The sequence below is a fragment of the Cibotium barometz genome, chromosome 64, assembly GCF_041138505.1.
Source record: "Cibotium barometz isolate CiBa-2024 chromosome 64, ASM4113850v1, whole genome shotgun sequence".
NCBI lineage: Eukaryota > Viridiplantae > Streptophyta > Polypodiopsida > Cyatheales > Cibotiaceae > Cibotium > Cibotium barometz.
In genome coordinates this window covers 18838202-18856966 of record NC_141109.1, presented here as the reverse complement: position 1 = coordinate 18856966, position 18765 = coordinate 18838202, and the positions used below count along the sequence as shown (strand labels likewise).

The following is an 18765-nucleotide window of genomic DNA, read 5'->3' as shown; positions in this document are numbered from 1 at the left end:
GACAAAAAGGAACTTTCCATGGCAAGTTCGATTTTCCACTCAGCCTTCCCTTGATACTTTTGGTGTACGCCTGCCCTTTGGTGTACGCCTGCCCTTAGCCACTTCTTAAGAACTTGGTTGGCACTGTAGCATAATTGGGCCCCTTGTGCCCGAGCCATCGGACCCCTAGCATTCAGCTGTGGTCGTCACAACACCTTGACGCTTTTTCAGCGACCTGAGGCCAATCTAGTCCAGTCCACCTCAAACGCCGTTGCCCATACACAGCTTCATGATTATTATCTTGAACACCTATTGCATTTGCATCTAAAACCATCCTGCAGTAGGCCTTTGTAAAGGAATATCAATTGTAGTAAATGAAATCGGACTATGCCCATAGTTCAATTCAAAGGGTAAATGTTGTAGAAGAGCACTTGCAATGTGTTACATACATTGAGGTTGATTGTGATAAAGCACAACAGGGCCTTCTTTATACCTTTATGTGGTGAGAATCTTTAGCATCCAATTCAGAGATTAGAGAGAGAAGAGAATGAGACAGTGAAGTAGACGACACCTTATCGGGCAATGGGTCCCAAATACCCACTAAAGGGCTGCCCCCTTGCAAGCAGCAGTATTTGCATATATTATTCTTTGGAGAATGTTGTACAATGCTCCAGTGAACAAGCGATATGAATACCGAACGCAAGGATGAGGAAGACCGTACGTCGGCTGAGTATCCACCACCAAACCAACGCTCTGTTGAAGACTCTTCAGGCCACTAATGCAATTCCAGATAGCTGTAGGACTGCACATATGCTGGCTGAATGTTGAAGAGGATCTTCCTTGATAGCCCAGAGATGATTGGATAATTATCTGCCGTTTGTACTTTGCTGAATACCTGAATGAATGAAGGGAACTGCTGCGCAAGCTTTTATGTCTCTATATACTGGTCGGCCAGCAGAAGCCGTCGGCCAGTAGCAGTTGGACACATTAGCATTAAATGCTATAACAATTGCTTGCGCATGGGAAAAAAGTCATTTTTTTATGCTGCCTGACTGCTGTAGCCTGGCCGACTGGAGGCTTACAAACATAATGCTGTCGGCCTGCTGCAAATGCTGGCCAACTGGTATATGGAGGCTCCAATGTTTGTCTGCTAGCCCATGTTGTTGTCCAAGGTTGTGATTAACCCTTGGCTTTATTAGCCCTTGGACACGCCAATAAAGCCAAGGGCTGGCCTAAAGACAAAGCCATGCTTTAGGCTTAATGCTACTAATGCAAACCTACTTCTAGGGCAGACTCTACAAATAAGTAGGTTAAGAGGACCGACTCTCAACTGACCTCCAAGGCTCGGAGACTGACCTACGTAGCTTGTGCCTGACTATCCCTGGACTGAGGGCTCACAATGGGGTCACGGCGTACGACAAATATTCCTATAAAAAGGTACTTCTTCTTATACAAATGTTGCCCTGATGCAGGGTGCACGTGACATTCCCTCCTGCTTAACTTGGCGACAGGTTCAAGGCTTCCAAGTAGTCCGCCAACAACTGGGGGTACTCCTGAAAGAACTCTTCATCGAACCATACTGCTTCATGGGTTCCTCGGTCTTTAAACTCTCGTATTCTTCGACCGGATCCATGCTTCCATCTATGGAGGAGAATTTGGTCTAGCTCTATGACTTCAGCTTCGTCGATCATATCTGGTTGTTGCTCTTCTGATATATCCTGCAATGCTGAACCTACATATGGCTTCAACCAAGAAACATGAAAGACATTGTGCATAGTCCAACTTTCCGGCAACTTTAACTTTAAAGAGACATCACCTAACTTTTGAATGACTGGAAATGGGCCAAAACTTCGGAATGAAAGTTTGGGACAACGTCTGCCCATTTGCTTTAGCCGTTGTTTCATGATGCAGAGATATACCCAATTCCCTTCCTTAAAGTTGACATCTCGCCTGGATTTGTTGGCTTGCCGGGTATATGCTTCCTGAGCTTTGACAAGGCACTCCTTAACTGACTCCATGATTTCCGAGAATGTCTCGGTGGCTTTATTGGCCTCAAGAGATGGTGACGCCTTTCTCATCAAAAGCGATGAGAATTGGCAACCAAACATTCGGCAAATACTCGATGAGTGAGTATCGTTTAGGATTGCCTGAACCAATCGAAGGCATTGTTCCCATTTCAATTGTTGGTCATGGCACTATGATTTGAGAACGTCAAAGGCCAATTGATTGTATATTTCTATGTGGCGATCTGTTTGAGAATGGAATGCACTGGATAACTGCAACTTAGTCCCAAAGTTGTCAAACAATGATGTCCAAAAATGGGACGTAAATTTTGGATCTCTATCTGATGTGATAGTTTGTCCAGTGACCACCAAAGGGGTACCAAAACCGAATGAACAAGCGAGCTATGTCCTCGACTGTGGCTATATTCATGCATGGAATGCGCATACAGAACTTACTGAATCTGTCCACAATTGTCATACACTGTGTGTTTCTAGATCCAGCTGAGGCAAGAAGAGAGCCTACGAAGTCCATACTGATGTCGTGAAAGGGTCCCTCAAGAATAGGCAAAGGCTAAAGTAACCCTGCTTGTTTTGTATGAGAAACTTTCACCTTTTGACATATCTGACATGATTGGACATGTTGGTAGACATCTCGTCGTCTTAGGCCAATGGAATGAGCTCTCTAACTTCTCCAAGGTACTGTTGATACCCGGGCATCATGGAGAAGGACTTGGCGCTTTGCTTTGAGTACACAAAGACGGTTCTTGAAAAACAACCAGCCATCCTGTATACTGTAGTGGCCTAGTTCTGAATTGAGGGCCAACTGATATTAAGTCCCAAATCCAAATATTGTGCCTTCATACTATCCAAGTCTTTGCCTTGAATTTCTAGCACAATGGACCCGTGCAATGTCTGAATGGTGTCGTTTCGACTAAGAGCATTAGCAACACGGTTGTTTTTGCCAAGGATGTATTTAATCATTCCCCCAAAGTGTTGGAACAATTGACTCCATCTGGACTGCCTGTCACTCCATTGGGCACTGAGTATGGTTTGCAATCATTTAAGTGCCTGGTGATCTGTCTTAACTGTGAAGTCCCTCCATACAAGAAGTACTTCCAACGTTAAAGAGCGGTCATCACCCCCAAAAGCTCTTTGTCATACACCGAATAATTCTTTTTGGCGTTATTCAACTTGGGACTGTATAATAAGCCATTGGCAAGGTTACTCGCATCAGTAATCACCTCGAAAGGATCATCCCAGGATGCCAACTTCAAAACCGATGACTCAGAGACAACTTTCTTCATTGCCTCGAATGCCTCTAGAGCCTTGCTTGTGACGGACTCTTTCTGATGAAGAGTCTTCACACCCTTCAGCAAGTCAATGAGAGATGCTACAAGGTCAGAAAACTTGTCCATGTGTGTATTGTAGGCCTAACAAAGACCCACAAATGAGCGGGTTTTCCTGGGCTGTAGTAGGAACATCCCAACTCAGAATGGCCTTGTCAAATCCCCATAGGATCTCCTCGTAAAACGCTCCTGGTATTAGTGAAACCGATCCCGTCAAGTGGGAGTAGACTCCGTTGGACACCCACACGCGTAATAGCACAACTTAAATATCACAATATGAATGGACAACTCAATAACAACTGAAAAACTAAAATGAAATGATGATCAATGGACACCAGCACTGGGGCCGGAACGGGTCGACCCCCCCCCCCAATATATATAATATATTATTGGGAGTATTTAAGGGGTACGATATTCCATGGGTTCAATGAACCAGATGATGTCCATATACAACTGAAATGAATACAGTTACCAAACAATAGTCTTGAAGTAGACGTTCGAAGTAGAGCGAACCACTTGAAGAAGTCTAGTCTCTAAGGTCCCGTGCCTTCACTCGAATCCGCAGAGAGCGCCCCACTGGTGTTCTAGGACCACGCACAAAGAGGCGCTCCCATACTAACGCCTGGCTCTCCCGATCTCGACACCCACAGACCGTGGTACTCCAAAAGCTTGGACTACCCGGCACCGAACGGGTGTTAGCAGCAATGAATATCCCTCGAATGTTTTACACCAAAGGACCTTTGCTTGAATCTCATTCAATGAACGTGGTAGAGAGAGACGCCCGTAGTAGCTGCCCGTTTGTGGAAGAGAGAGTCGCCTGAATGCAGCTCGCTTGTGGGCAGGAGAAAGACCTGGGCCCTGCGTGTAGCTCGCTAGTGGGCAAGAGAAAAGTGACGCCTGTTGCAGCCGCTTGCAGGTTAGAGGGTGGCGCTTGTGCGATGCCACTTGCCGGCTAGAGTGGGTGGCGCTTGTGCGATGCCGCCTACGAGCAAAAGTAAAGTCCGCCTGGGCACAGCCACTTGCAAGGTAAAGAAAGGTCGCCTGGGCGAAGCCCATTTGAACGTAAGCAAGGGAGAAAACGCCAAGCATTCGTGTGGGCACACCACGTGCAACTGGCCGTCCCACCCTTTGCATGGGGGCGGCCAGTTCGATGGCTCCCAAGGGGGGGGGGGGGGGGGGTAGGTGGCCATGCACCCACCCCCACACACACCATTGAGGGAGGGCTTCAAAGTGTGGATGCCCATAATAGGTGCCCACCCTACAAAAGGACACCATAGGATATTGAGGAGGCCGTCCGCTCGTTAAAGAATGTGAACCTGCAACCTTATAAAAACAAAGGTTAGAAATAATGCTATAAAATAAACAAATGGAATACTCTTACCACCTGTTCACACGCAACAAAACTCGTCAGAAGACAGAGCAAACTTCACGACTCACTGGCAAGCGTCCCCGCTCAGTAAGTGGCACGTCAAACAGGCAAACACAAGAATACAAGTCACGCGAAAACAGTTCCAGGCATGCAAACATGAATGCATGTGCAAACAGTATCATGGGCATATCTCCCGTTCATGGAACAAGTACTAGACATTCATGTCGGGCACAGTGATGGCACGACAAAAAGTATAAGTCCCAGTCTTCCTATGGAGTGACAGTCCCATAGGTAAGACACAGATCCAGGCACGAGCCTTCCTATGGAGTGACAGTCCCATAGACAAGACACGACACAAATACTAGCTCTCCCATGGCGTGAAAATCCCATGGATAGAACACAGTCCAGGTCATACACGAGTGGCACCAGTCTGGCTCGTGTCCATACGACACCATCCTGCTAACACACGGGTGGCACTAGTCTGGCTCCAACCATGTTATGCACAATACTGGCCCCTTCACATGAGACACTGGCCTCGCCTCAAGTGAACAAGACACAAATCTGGAGATGGACCAAATGGTCGGCCAATTGGTGACATCCCCCCAGGCTTCTAAAGAGTTAGCCTCCACTGAAATGCCTCAAGATGTGCAGGCAACAACTGTGGGTAGTCAACAAAATAATCTTCATTTACCCACTTTGCATCAATGGGCAAATAATTCTTGAACTTCACAAGGTATCTTCTGGAAAGCTTTCCTGCAGATAGCCTTCTCTCCTTGTGAAAGACAATCTGCTCTGGCTAGAGGATCTCCTCAAGCTCATCAATCTCTAGCGGATCTTCTGTGACAGGCTCGTCAGAATCTGGCCCGACATCCTTCCGCAAAAGACTCACATGAAATGCATTGTGAATCTTCCAATGACTAGGTAAAGCAAGCCTGTATGACACTTCATTGATCTTTTGAATCACCTTGAAGGGTCCATATTAGCGAGCAGAAGCTTAGGATATGATCGTTCTCGTCCTGGCCTCTTCCGAAGCCTAGCTTTCTCAAATTTCAACAAAACCCAATCACCTTCTTTGACTTGCATGTCCCTTCTATGCTTATCAGCAGCCATTTTATGCTTATCTTGTGACCTTGCAATGGCTGTCCGTACCTGAGCAAAGACTACATCCAAGTCACGTATATACTCATCAGCTACAAAAATCTCATCCTTTGTACGAAGGAGGGTGGCAAGACCACTCTACCATAAATAATCTCAAACGGGGCCTTTCCTGTGGAGGCATGCACCGTATTTTTTTTTTTCGAGAAAAGATCCTTTCATTAGTTATAAAAAGACGCCCATAGGGCTACAAAAGATCCTCTCCTGCTCGCAAGAAAAACAGAGCAAGGGACAAAGCAAGGCAGCCTGGGAGACTCTCCCTAGGTGCTGAAAAGAACAAGCATCAGTACAAAGAACTGAGGAGCTAAATCATACAATAGGCGGGGGGAAAAGCCAAACAGGTGGCCTGTAATGCCAACGGGGGGACCTCGCGTGTAGGGTATAGACGGTGCCGCTGCGCCAGGTGGTGTGGAAGGCCTGGCGCCACAAGATCGCCTCATCCGAGTCACCCCGGATGCGGTCATCCTGTCCTCGCAGGGTGTGGATCAACTCTTGCCAAATCCCCCATACAGTCTCTGCTGGTGGCTCCAATCTCCCCTCAAAGGCCCTGAAACATCGAGCCCTCCAGGTGAACCAGATGGTGAGGCTGCTGAGGAGCTCCCATCGTAGATCCCTCTCCTGTGTCCAGCTGGCGGACGCGAAATCCGGTGAAGGAACAAGGTGAGGCTGGCCCCTAATGAATCTGATGGCCTGTCTGTCCTGCTCCGTCTCATAGCCCATAGCAGGCCCTGACGAAGTCGACCAAGCAGCGGCACGCCATGTATACAAACCCTCTGGAGAGAGAGGGGCTAGAATACGCAGCATCCGCAGCCAAATCTGTTGCGCCTGAGGGCAATCCCAGAGGCAATGTCTCTATGTCTCCATAGGGTGGCCGCATCGGACGCAGGCCGCCGGAAGACCGCTGTAGACAAGCCAAGTGCCAACTGTTGATCCCCTGTGGGCGACCAGCCACTGAAAAGTCGAGATCCTGCGGGCCTGTCGACTAGCCCAGAGCCGGGCCCAAAAATCCTCCAGGAACTCCTGTGAAAGTCCCTGTAGCCGCCAATGCCCCGCTGCAGACCATCCTCCTCGCCGTCAAAATATGCCGCCCCAGCCGAACAGTATACTGGAAAAAGGTGATCTCTGTGGCCTCAAGGGCTGCATAAGGATCATGCCACTCGTACTCACCAGGGTCCCACTGTAGCCGGGCCAAGGGGCGCGCTGCATATGCCCATATGCGCCAATCCGGGAGCACATCTGCAGGGGCTGGGTCAATATGCCACTTCTGAGAAGCGGCGGCCACTACCCGTATCCTCTGAAAGGTGCACTCTGCAACCAAAGGCGACTCCACCTCCACTCTCTGAAGTCTGCCCTCATCTTGAATCTCATAGTAGAGGCAATTGCCATCCTCAGTGCAAGCTTTGACCGCAATCAGGATCTCCAACTGTGTGAAGGCTCCCATCCACCGTGGGGCCACTAGCTCGAGAGGCGTAAACCACTCCTCTGTGAGTGCCTCCTGAATGTCATCCCTCATAATCAACCCCCCTCTGAAGTGACTCAGCCTCTCCACTTGTATCTCCTCTGGGAGACTGCAAAAGGCCTGCCAGTCTCCAAAGCTACGTGCTGGGCCTGCCGCCAAAGGTCCCCAGGCTAGACGAGGCCGAGAACCCAGCATATGACCCTGCTCTGTGCGAACCGCAGGGCTCTAGATGAGCAGCTGTCTGGCCTACTCCTCGACACAAGAAGGAGGTCGCTGAGAAAGCCCCGGTCTCAGCAGCTCCTAAGCTCTCAGGATGCTCAAAGCCAATCTGTCCGTCGCCTGCGCTGCCTTCAAAAGATGACGCCCAGCACCTGTACTTGCTGTTGTACAGCAGACACCACCTGTACCTGACTGTACGGCCACCTGGCAGCAGTCGTACAAGTGTCTGTACCTGCTGTACAGCCCCTGTCAGAGCCCACAGCCTCTGTACCCTCTCTAGCTATCTGCGCCGTCTCTGTCCACAGCAGTACCTGCTGTCGTACAGCACTATACGGCTGCTGTACGGCCTGCTCCAGCACACAGATTCAACAACAGCACCCCTCAGCAGTCGACCAGAGCTTCTCCTCAGCTTTTCCACGCATGAGAACCAACAAGAGTGCTCCACGACTCTTTTTCCCAAAAGCTAGAGAGAGGGGGAGGAGAGAGAAGCACACACTCCAAAAGTGGAGTGGCCTCCTCCCCATAAAAATCCTAGGGCCCCAAACTTTAAAAGTCCCTAGGGGCCACTAAGGCCTAGGGGCAACTTTAATAAACATTAAAAGTTTGCCCACACTTGTGCTGTTCCATTTTCACATGGCCATGATAGCAGCCAGTTTACAGGATGATGATGAGCCTGATTCATTTGTGGATGCACGAGACAATGTGCATTGGAACAAAGCCATGCAGGATGAGCTTGATTCTATTAAAAGGAATCAAACATGGGATTTGGTTGATCTGCCCAAAGGCAAGAAAGCAATTGGTACTAAGTGGGTCTATAAGTTGAAAAGACATGCAGATGGATCCATTGACAGGTACAAAGCCCGTCTAGTTGCAAAGGGCTATGCACAGAAGAAGGGCATTGATTATGAGGAGGCATTTGCTCCTACATCCCATATGTCGACACTTAGGTGTGTCATTGCATTGGCTGCACATCGTGGTTGGGTTGTTGTCATGGCCCTGTGAAAATGGAACAGTACAAGTGTGGGCATGGTGGTTGCAGAGTCAGAATATTTTATGATTCACATGGGGGGTGCCCGGACAGAGTTTAAGATGTGTGGACATCCCTAGGTGTGAAGGGGGGAACTAGAACATTAAACTTTAATGTTTATTAAAGTTTGCCCCTAAGCCTTAGTGGCCCCTAGGGACTTTTAAAGTTTGGGACCCTAGGGATTATTTTGGGGAGGAGGCCACTCCACTTTTGGAGTGAGTGCTTCTCTCTCCTCCCCCTCTCTCTAGCTTTTGGGAAAGGAGTCGTGGAGGAGCCTTCATGCGCATGTACTCTAGCGTGGAAAAGCTGAGAAGGAAGAAGGTGGTTGCTAGAGAAGGAAGAAGGTGGTTGCTAGAGACTGTTTGCTGCTGTTTTCTCTGTGCAAACCAGCCGTACAGCCTTGTACGGACAAGCTGCATGCTCTTTCTTGGTCCACGCTACACACAGGAGCTGCTGCAGGTCTTTTCCTCTGCTGGACAGGCCGCGCACAGACTCTGTACAGGCTGTGCAGACAAGTACACAGCAAGTACTGTACTGTACGACTGCCGTACAGTGTACGGACAGTCAGGTACAACAAGTACAGTTGCTGCAGGCGGCGCAGACAGGTGCTGGACAGAGCTGAATACGCAGGTTCCGGCGAGTATAAGTGTGGACAGCAGGCTGCGTGTGCAAGTACAACTCCTGGCACGTATCCCGAGGTAGTACAGACGGGTACGGGGCTGTTTTTCAGATCTGTACTTTCAAAGACAGCATAGAAGTGAACACAAGGAGGAGGGTACAGACAAGTACAAACACATGTGTGAAGCAAGGTTGTTGATACAAGTGCCTGCAAGTACAGATTGGTACCGTTGCTTCCTCCAGTGCTGTTTCACGAGCTGAATTTGGTAAGCTCCGTTTCTGTTCATCTCTCTCTCTTTCTACTGCTTGATGTCTGTTGGCAGATATGAGTTATCTGGCCCCTTGTGAGAGGAGGGGTACGGCAGATTGACAAGGGTTGAGACAGAGTTTGGACAGCATATGTATGTATGAGCTGAGATGATGTATCATGCACTTGAGTTATGCCAGATGTATGCTCATGGCTGCCCTGCTTAGTGGTCTTGGCTGATCAGAGGGAGACACAGTGTGTTATTGTGGAACACAGATCTGTGTGCATAGATCCTCTGTGCTAAGAAGGATTGTGGGCCGTCAGATTGGGCATACAGGTGTAAACTCTTGGCTGATTTTTGTTGTACTCAGCCATTCATATTATTTTAATTGAATAAAGAAATACCGCAAGGGGCGCCAAGCTTTGGGGCCAACAGGTGTCGCCTTGTTTTCAGATTTGGGCGCTCTAGCTCCAATCTGTTTTGTTTTCTCATCTAGACTACAAGTGGACGGGTGACTGCTAGTCTACCGCACTCTAGTTTTCTATCAGAGGCCGGTTTCAATTGTTCACCAGTTGGACATAAAGACTGCTTTCCTACACGGGGACCTCGAGGAGGAAGTTTATGTATATCAACCCACAGGTTTTGCAGAAGATGGTCATGAAGGGAAAGTATGCAGGCTGAAAAAGGCCTTGTATGGTTTGAAACAAGCTCCACGAGCTTGGTATGCAAAGATAAATGCTTTCCTACTCACTCAAGGATTTGTGAACAGTCCATCAGAAGCCACCTTGTATGTAAAGAAAGAAGAGACAGATCTGCTGGTCATCAGTCTTTATGTAGATGATCTCTTGCTCATGGGATCAAATGATGACAAAATTGCAGCTTTTAAAGAGATACTGCAACAGACATTTGACATGTCTAATTTGGGGCTTGTACACTACTATTTGGGCATACAGTTTGTGCAGGACAACAGAGGCATTGGGTTGTTGCAAGCTCGGTATGTTGCTGAACTTCTAGAGAAGTTTAAATTTCAGGATTGCAAGCCTATTAGTACTCCTATGGAGCCTGGGATGAAACTGTCACTACAAGATGACAGTATTTCCTTTGATGCCACTACATATGCTCAGGCTGTTGGGTGCCTTATTTACTTGTGTACTACACGGCCAGATATTCAGTATGCAGTCTCTCAGTTGAGCAGATTCATGCACAGCCCGCGGTTGTCACATTGGCAAGCTGTGAAGCGTGTATTCCAATATTTGCAGGGTACCTTGTCTCTTGGATTGCTTTATCCTGAGGGGGGTGACATGCAATTATACGCTTACAGTGATTCAGATTGGGCTGGTGATTTTGATAACAGACATTCCACTAGTGGAAATTGTTTCTTTCTTGGCTCTTCATGCATTTCTTGGCTAAGCAAGAAACAGACCACAATGGCCACTTCGTCTTGTGAGGCAGAGTACAAAGCAGCCTACACTACTACTACTGAGTGTGTTTGGCTGCGTCGCCTCATGACTGATATGGATATTTCAGTGGAGGAGCCTACACCTATCTATACTGATAGTCAGAGTGTCATTGCTGTGGCCAGGAATGAAACACATTGAGATTCACTATCATTTTGTTCGAGAGAGACTCCACGCAGGTGATATCAGTCTGATCTACTCTGTCCTACAGATCAGAATGTGGCAGACATCTTCACCAAGGCATTACCACGTCCGAAATTCGAAGCATTCCGCACTGCTTTGAATTTGTTTCCTTTTGGTGGATGATGTACAGTGATCACATATCACTCGAGGGGGGTTTGTTGGGTTTTATGCTGTGTATGCACCCAGAGGAGTGCTAGTGATCATCAGTAGATTACTAGGGCACTTTTTACTTCAGTTAGTGGAGGTTTTTTCCCCCAGTTTAGCTTAGTTTCACTTATAAGCAGTTTATAAGTGTTTTGGTCCACCCGGCACATTTTATGGCCGGACATGTGAACACATCTTTTTAGGTCACTTTATTATGTGGCTATTGTACTTCACATCATTATCTGAATACACACAAAGAGTTGTGTTCTCTCTCTTTTTCTCCACGCCTGTGTTTGCAGCACCTCCAAACCCTAACCCTAAAAGTCCAAGGCCTTTAACACTTTCATTGTCTTTTTGCTCAAGTCTATCCCACTTTTGGGTGAGAGTTTGCTCCACATTAGGAGACAAAAACTGGGCATAAAATCTGTCCTTAAACTCTTTCCAAGTGCCAGTGGGATCTTTGGTGGTCTTTTCAGTGATCCACCGATGGGCAATTGTCCCCTTCAAGAACATACTTGCATGGCGAATTTTGGCTTCTCAGTGAAGTCCTCATCACTAAAAGCAATGTCAAACTGTGCCACAAATGCTAACACCTTAGAGGCATCATACTCTCCATGAAAGGCATCAGATTTCACGGACTTGTCCCGTCTTGAACTCCTTGAGCTTCTTGGGATGTGGTATATGTTCTTCTCTTTCTCTTCCCCTTATCCAACGGGACAGCCCTCTCTGCATGGGCTTCATGGGCAATCAAAGATGTTTCAAGAGGCACGGTGGCATGTGCATCATGAATCTGTGGGCCTAATAAATTGACCTCCCCAAATGATGCAATGTCTCACCACACGACAACTCAATAGGCAAAGTCTTTCGGCTTGCATGCCGACCACTCTCTCCATGATATACATTCTTTGAATCCACAAGGCCATCATGTCGCCAACTAGCTCCAACATGCACATACTTGTTGCCTCCTATCCCATGAGGAGTAGATGCATGGCGAGAAGTGACTAATACCTCTTCCTTGTGTATAAAAGACCTCAACCTTTGAGATGTTGGGTCTCCTTGCTGCAAGGATTCTTGAATACTAACTCTCCATCCTCTCCTTCCTTGTTGAGATCACCCTTGCGGATGAGATAGGAGAGTGCCAACTCCCTTGGCTTCTTGCCCACTTCACGAGCCATGGACTCAAAGGTCATATCTACCATAGCATCAGCTTTCCTTGCTTCAATGACACTTTGTGCATGGGGATCTTCATGCAGAAATTTCAGCTTTTGCTCCTTTGCCTGCAAAAGCTTCTTCATGTGCTCCAATCAACCCTCAATGCATTGGGCTCATCCTCATGCATAGGCTCTTTTCCTCGGGATGGCTGTCCCATGAATGCACTGTCATAACCTCTCTCAAAAGGTTTGTGCCTTCCAAGCAATGCATCAAAATCACGTGAAGCACTTGATTGACCTCTTGAATCTAGCACCTTCAAAGTATTGCCTTGGCTGTCCAAGGAGTCAAGTGTCTGTGTATGCTTCCAATCCCAAAACACCGTGTCTCCTCATAAGAAAGAGAGACGACTCGGCTCTGAGACCAATGTAACCGCTCCCTACAGGAGACCTACAAGTTGGAAGACAAAATACACATTTTTTTAAACCACTTAACAAATACCAACAATGGACATTATTAACAACACTAAAACTAAAAATAACCAAGAACACTTAACACCAACATTGGGGCCGGAAAGGGCCTAACCCCCCCCTCAATACAGTTTGTATTTCTTGGAGTATTTGTATGTACAAGTGTTCATGGGCCTCATGGCCAGATTCTTCCATGACATGGAGTGAGAACAATGTAATACAACAAGTTTTTGTCGGTCAAGAATCCACTGTCGTAGGCTGCCCATTGAGTCAAGTGTCTGTGTATGCTTCCAATCCCAAAACACCGTGTCTCCTCTTGAGAAAGAGAGACAACCGGGCTCTGATACCAATGTAACCACTCCCTACAGGAGGCCTACAAGTCGGAAGACAAAATACACATTTTTTTAGACCACAAATATGGCAACAAATACCTGGCAAAGGTTTTAATTCAAATCTCAGCAGAGAAGATCATTCCCTTTTTGTGTACTCCTAATTGGTGTAAGCAACAAGTACAAACACGTACAGCCGGTATTACTAGTACAAATGTAGGGCAGCAGGTACTGCCAGTACAGATGCAAGTACAGTAGGTACAGCTCTGCAAATACAGTTCAACATGTACAGATCTGGTACAGTAGGTACAGCTCTGCAAGTACAGTTCAACATGTACAGATCTGGTACAGCATGCGTGTACAGCACATGAGGCAGGTACAATTCAGGTATAACAGTCGAGGGCAGGTACAACTGGCGGGTGCAGTCTACAGGCAGGTACAGCATAGGTACAGTAGGCAAGTGCAGTCTGCAGGTAGGTACAACACAGGTACAACAAGCGAGTGCAGTACAAGAGAAGGGTCCAGAAAAAACTCTCCAAAAATCAACTCTCCCCACAACTTCTGTAGTCGCCTACCTTTCATCAACCACCCCCCTCCATATCTTCCACGTGTGGGGAAAGAGAAGTTGCCTATGCAATAGTTGCTTTAAATATTATTAAACTTTTAATCAAAGGTTAACTCATGGGCACCCACACTAGAGAGTGTCCGGACCAAATTTTAAATGTGTATGAACATCTAACCTTATAAACATTAAGGTTTACATGACTTTATGAATTTTACATTAGAAAAGGCCAACAAGGGCAATACTTTCTACCTGTTCACACCGCCACAACTACTCGTCAGCAGACAGCACACCCACGGTACACTGGGGGCGTCCCCGTCCAGTGTACTGGCACGTCATAGCAGGCAAACACATGAAAACAAGACATGCGAAAACAAGTTTATGCATACAAACACAAATGCATGTGCACATGTAATGGACGAAATCTCCCTTTCATGAAACTTGTACAAGGATTTCTTAACTGGCGTGACAGAAATGTGAAGTCCTGGTTTTCTTATGGAGTGACAGTCCCATAGGCAAAACACATATCCTGGCATGGGCCTTCCTATGGAGTGACAATCCCATAGACAAGGTCGGCACAAATATCAGTCCTACCATGGAGTGACAGTCGCATGGGTAAGACGCAATTCTGGTCATACACGGGTGGCAGCAAACAGGCTCCCGTCCATATGGCACAATACTGGTCACACGGGTGGCACGAAATTGGTTCCCGTCCATGTGACACAAGATAACTGACCCTTTCACATGAGGCACTGGCCTGGCCACATGTGAACATGGTACAAATCTGGCCACTCTATGAAGTGACAATCCCATAGAAGTGGCTCTAGAAATGGAGATGGACCAAATGGTGAGACAGATTGTTTATTTCTATGTGGCCATCTGTTTGAGGATGGAATACGCTAGACAACTGCAACTTAGCCCCAAAATTGTCAAACAATGCTCTCCAGAAATTTAATGCTAATTTGTCCAAACTAGTTCTGTACAAATGTTGCACTGATGATCATGCCAGTGTGTCACTATGTACCCCAATGCAGTGCAGGGTGCACGTGACACAATGATTATAAGCAAACTCTAAAAATGGTTGAAATCTCTCCTAGTCACTTTGCTTTTCATTAACATATGCTTGCAACATAGCTTCAAGCATTTGATATCTTGAAGCTACTCGTTCTACGCTGGCTTCCTAGCTTATTAAAAACATGTTACATGACACCAAAATTGTCCATTAAATCTAAAATCTCTATCAAATTGGTAATCCATGTGGACGAAATACATTTTGTACAAATCTGCTACTTGCAGTGCATGACAATCCTCCACATCATCAGGAACAGGACCTTGGGCAGGCCTGGACAAGCCCCGGGCAGCAACACATGAAGGTTGGGCAACCCTGACACATGTCAGGCAGCCTGTCGGGTGTAAGGGCAGGTACACTCGGGCCTGGGCCAATAGCCATACAAGACAACCTATCGCCTATAAAAGGGGCATTTGGGGACCTTATACTCATCTCATGTTTTCTGGAGCTTACCCATCTGAAGCGCGAGGACAAGGTGAGAAGCTGGAAACTGATCTGCAAACATCGTCGTGCTGAGAACACTTGTTGCTGAGATCAGAGATCTACCTTGGTTACATTTTGTACAGAGATCATTCGGTTGTAATAATCCTTGTACATAATATACAGTAGGATTTAGGTCTACTTTGTGGGTGCTTGCTGCTCTCTTTTCTCTATGATGAATTCTTCCACGAGCACAAGTAGTCCACAATTGGTATCAGAGCACGGGAAACCTGCAAATTTTCTTTGCTGGCACCCCTTGTGTGTGTGGACCGCCTGTTAGGGATAGCACCCTTAGAATCAAGAGTGCACAAACCAGGTTTCGGGAAAGCATTTTTGGGTTTCCTTACTGATCACTCACTCCTAGCTGTTCATCATATATGCAGACATTCCTTATTGATCACTCGCTCCTAGTTGTTCATCATATATTCATAGACACAATAGCGGCTCTGTTTGCCCACATGGAGGGATGCATGGAGACCTGTATGGAGGTGCACAAGGCTTCTCACACTTTGCACTTGGATGCCCACTTCCAAGAGTTGGGCACAGGTCCGCGTACCTTCACCTCTAGCCACTCCAGAATGTGTACCCAGCCAGGGCTGTGCCCAGCATCGTCAGCAATCTCTGGACGGCAAGTGGAGCAACCAGCTCGCTGTAGTCTGCTTGTCGAGTGGCCAGACGAGCAATGCTCCCCATCTCAAGGAGTCGTTGCTCGGAGCATCATGCAAGTCAGCACAAGAGCTGCCGTTTTCGCCAGAGTCATCATTTGAGAGGTGCCACCAACAATCTCCTTCAAAAAGTCCTCTACCGGAGGAGAAGTCTAAGGAGAAAGCCAATTCATCTGCCACAAGTTTCAACAAGCCAACAATGCCTCCCCCCACGTCACCCCTTCTTGCTCCCACAAATATCATAGCTACTCTTCATTTGACCCAGCCTGGCAGGATCTCACTTATCCTTGGCTGACATGATACAATGATGTGCCGGGGGATGATTCATCAACACTAGCAAAGTAAGAGCAGCAAAAGGAAAAAATCAAACGAGTTTCAAGTTGCTCAAGCATTTGCAAATGTGCAAACGCCTCTTTGTCTTTTGGGAAATTCTCTAGTTGTTGCACCTTAATGGATGTCACTCTAGGTCACCCATGGCTATATGTTCACAAGGGAGTTCTCTACTTTAAGGAGAAAAGGTTGGCGATCTAGGGTGGTTCATCTGGCACTTGAAGAATGTCATGGAGCCCTTGCCTTCTCACTTAGAACCCATTGCCTCGTGGGATTCTGAGATTTGTGTGTGTAAATCAACCCTTCGCAAGTGTATGAGTGTGGACCACCTATTAGTGCGTGTAAGTGTACCTATGTGTGTGAACAACCTCTAAAGGCTAGATATTACGTGTATGTAGTAAGCAGTGATGTCATCAACCAATGAGGTGATAGCTCTAGTGATAGAGATGTTTAACTAGGACCAAGAGGTCTTGGGTTCTTTCTCGGCAGCATCGCCTATAGGCGAGCGCACATGGGCAGTGATAACTATGGGAGAATCTTGGGCCTAAGGCCAATCAAATTTTGTTCTTGCTTCATGAGGATTCGGGAATTTTTTTCTATTGCAAGTTGTAAGGTCTATCTAACCTAATTAAGCATAATTAGATATTTAATATTCATTAAACAAGAGATAATGATATAAGGTGAAAAGTTGAGATTGTTTGCATTGAGACAAGGGTCTTTCTTAAATAGGACCCAAAGAGGTACAATTGAAGAGGCACATTTCTCAGTGTAGGGTGTGGGTTTTGAATGAATAGTCATGTCCTTTGGATGTAAAGATATGTCCTTTGATCAATAGTTGTGTCTCTTTGAAGAGATGTCTCGACTCATGTGACAAGGTGTGACCCTTCAATGGTTCCTTTCGATGATTACAATGATTCAAGGAATTGAAGGGCTCAAATAGGAGTTTAGTTACAATCATGACATTCCTTCCCACTTAAAATAAGATTCGAGATGCAGAGAATGATTGTTGTCTTCTTGCTTGAATGTCAAGTCCCATGTTGTAGATGTATTTCTCCACTCTTTAGTCAAAATCTGCTTCTGGAGGTCAATCTCTCCAGATTGAAGAAAATCATGAAATTTCTCATAGATATATGAACGTCATCTTTATGAAGTTCCGTGCCGAAAGTAGTGAAGTGTCCATTGAAACTATGAAGATAGGTTCATCATTGTCGAAAACAGTATCCAACATTATGTCAACCAATATTCATTGCGTCGATGGCTCTTCAAAAATGCGTTGAATAGGTAGGTCAGTTTTTGTTTCTTCATAGGATTCAATCAAAAGTGAATCGTCTTCTTGAGATAACAAATCCAAGAACTTCCCAATTTCATCCCTTTGAAGTCATGCTAGAAGAATCTTCATTTGTATCCACTGCTGTCGAAGGAGAAGCTGATTACTTCTGAAATCTTTGGGGAAGTCTCTGAAGCAGGGCTAGTTCAAACATAAACTCCATGAGCTACTGCATGCTTGCCTCAAATTAATAGTCCAAGACCCCTCGAAGCTATTTGGTCACATCATGTTAAGACTGTTAGGTAGCGTCTCTAACTGTCCCCTAACTATGAAGATAATTGGTCATCCTAGGCAGTCTTTGGTTTGCTGCTTACAGCAACATTCTGTGGGACTAGATGTTCCCATACAAGCTTCCTTCGTGTAACCCCTAACCTTGGGCCTTTGTCCCTTTGTCAAAGAAGGCCCAACATACACCTATCACGTCGTCAGTGCCCAAGGGTGGTGCAGGTCCATGCGCAATAGATAAACCAACATGATCAAATTGATCTATCATTTCTCCCAAGGTGAAGAGCAGACTCAGCCATTATGAAGGCTAACACTAAAAAGAACGCGCACACCCCACTCACACACACAGACACGCACGTGATAGCTGGTTGGGTAAATTGCACCGCTTTGGATAGAAAAGATTAACATAAACCAGCTGTCCGCAACTTGGACTAAGTCTTCAAAAAACTTTCTGCATGTCTACTAACACCGCTAAAAGAAATCTGGCCAGGATCCCGAAGGCCCAAACCCATGACCCTTGATTGACATCCAGTTATGAGCTCTAAACCTGACGGGCCAAAATGCCCAGTTCCCAACCCACCCACCCCCTTCTCTCGCTCTGTGTGCACGCGTGCATGCGCGTGAGATTTTTTTTTACCACGCAAGATGCAGGCCACACAGAACAAACTCAAAATCCAATCAGGAGGGCCGATTGAAGATTGTGAGTACGCCAAAAAGCGAGCAGCAGTGGCGAAGGTTTTGAGTTACAACAGGAGGAACAAAACCAAAATTTCTCAGAGCGCAACAAAGACTCGTACCTGGATAGTTAGCAATGCTGAGATCCACGCTTCCAGCTGATGCGTTCCTAACAGACTCAAAGCATAGGCGTTGGAACTTGGAACTGGTTACCCATCAGATAGGGTTTAAATTAACGCCAAGGAAGAAAAAAAAAGCCTGAAATTAAATATAGGCT

General features: G+C 46.6%; 1 protein-coding gene across 1 annotated transcript in view; it reads right to left on the bottom strand.

Moving 5' to 3' along the window:
- LOC147603407 (uncharacterized) overlaps positions 1 to 18765 on the bottom strand; it is a 27578-nt gene extending 8813 nt beyond the window's left edge. Inside the window, exon 1 of the mRNA XM_086796608.1 lies at positions 18611 to 18765. The gene's annotated coding sequence lies outside the window, so the exon portion shown is untranslated. The remainder of the gene's footprint in view (positions 1 to 18610) is intronic.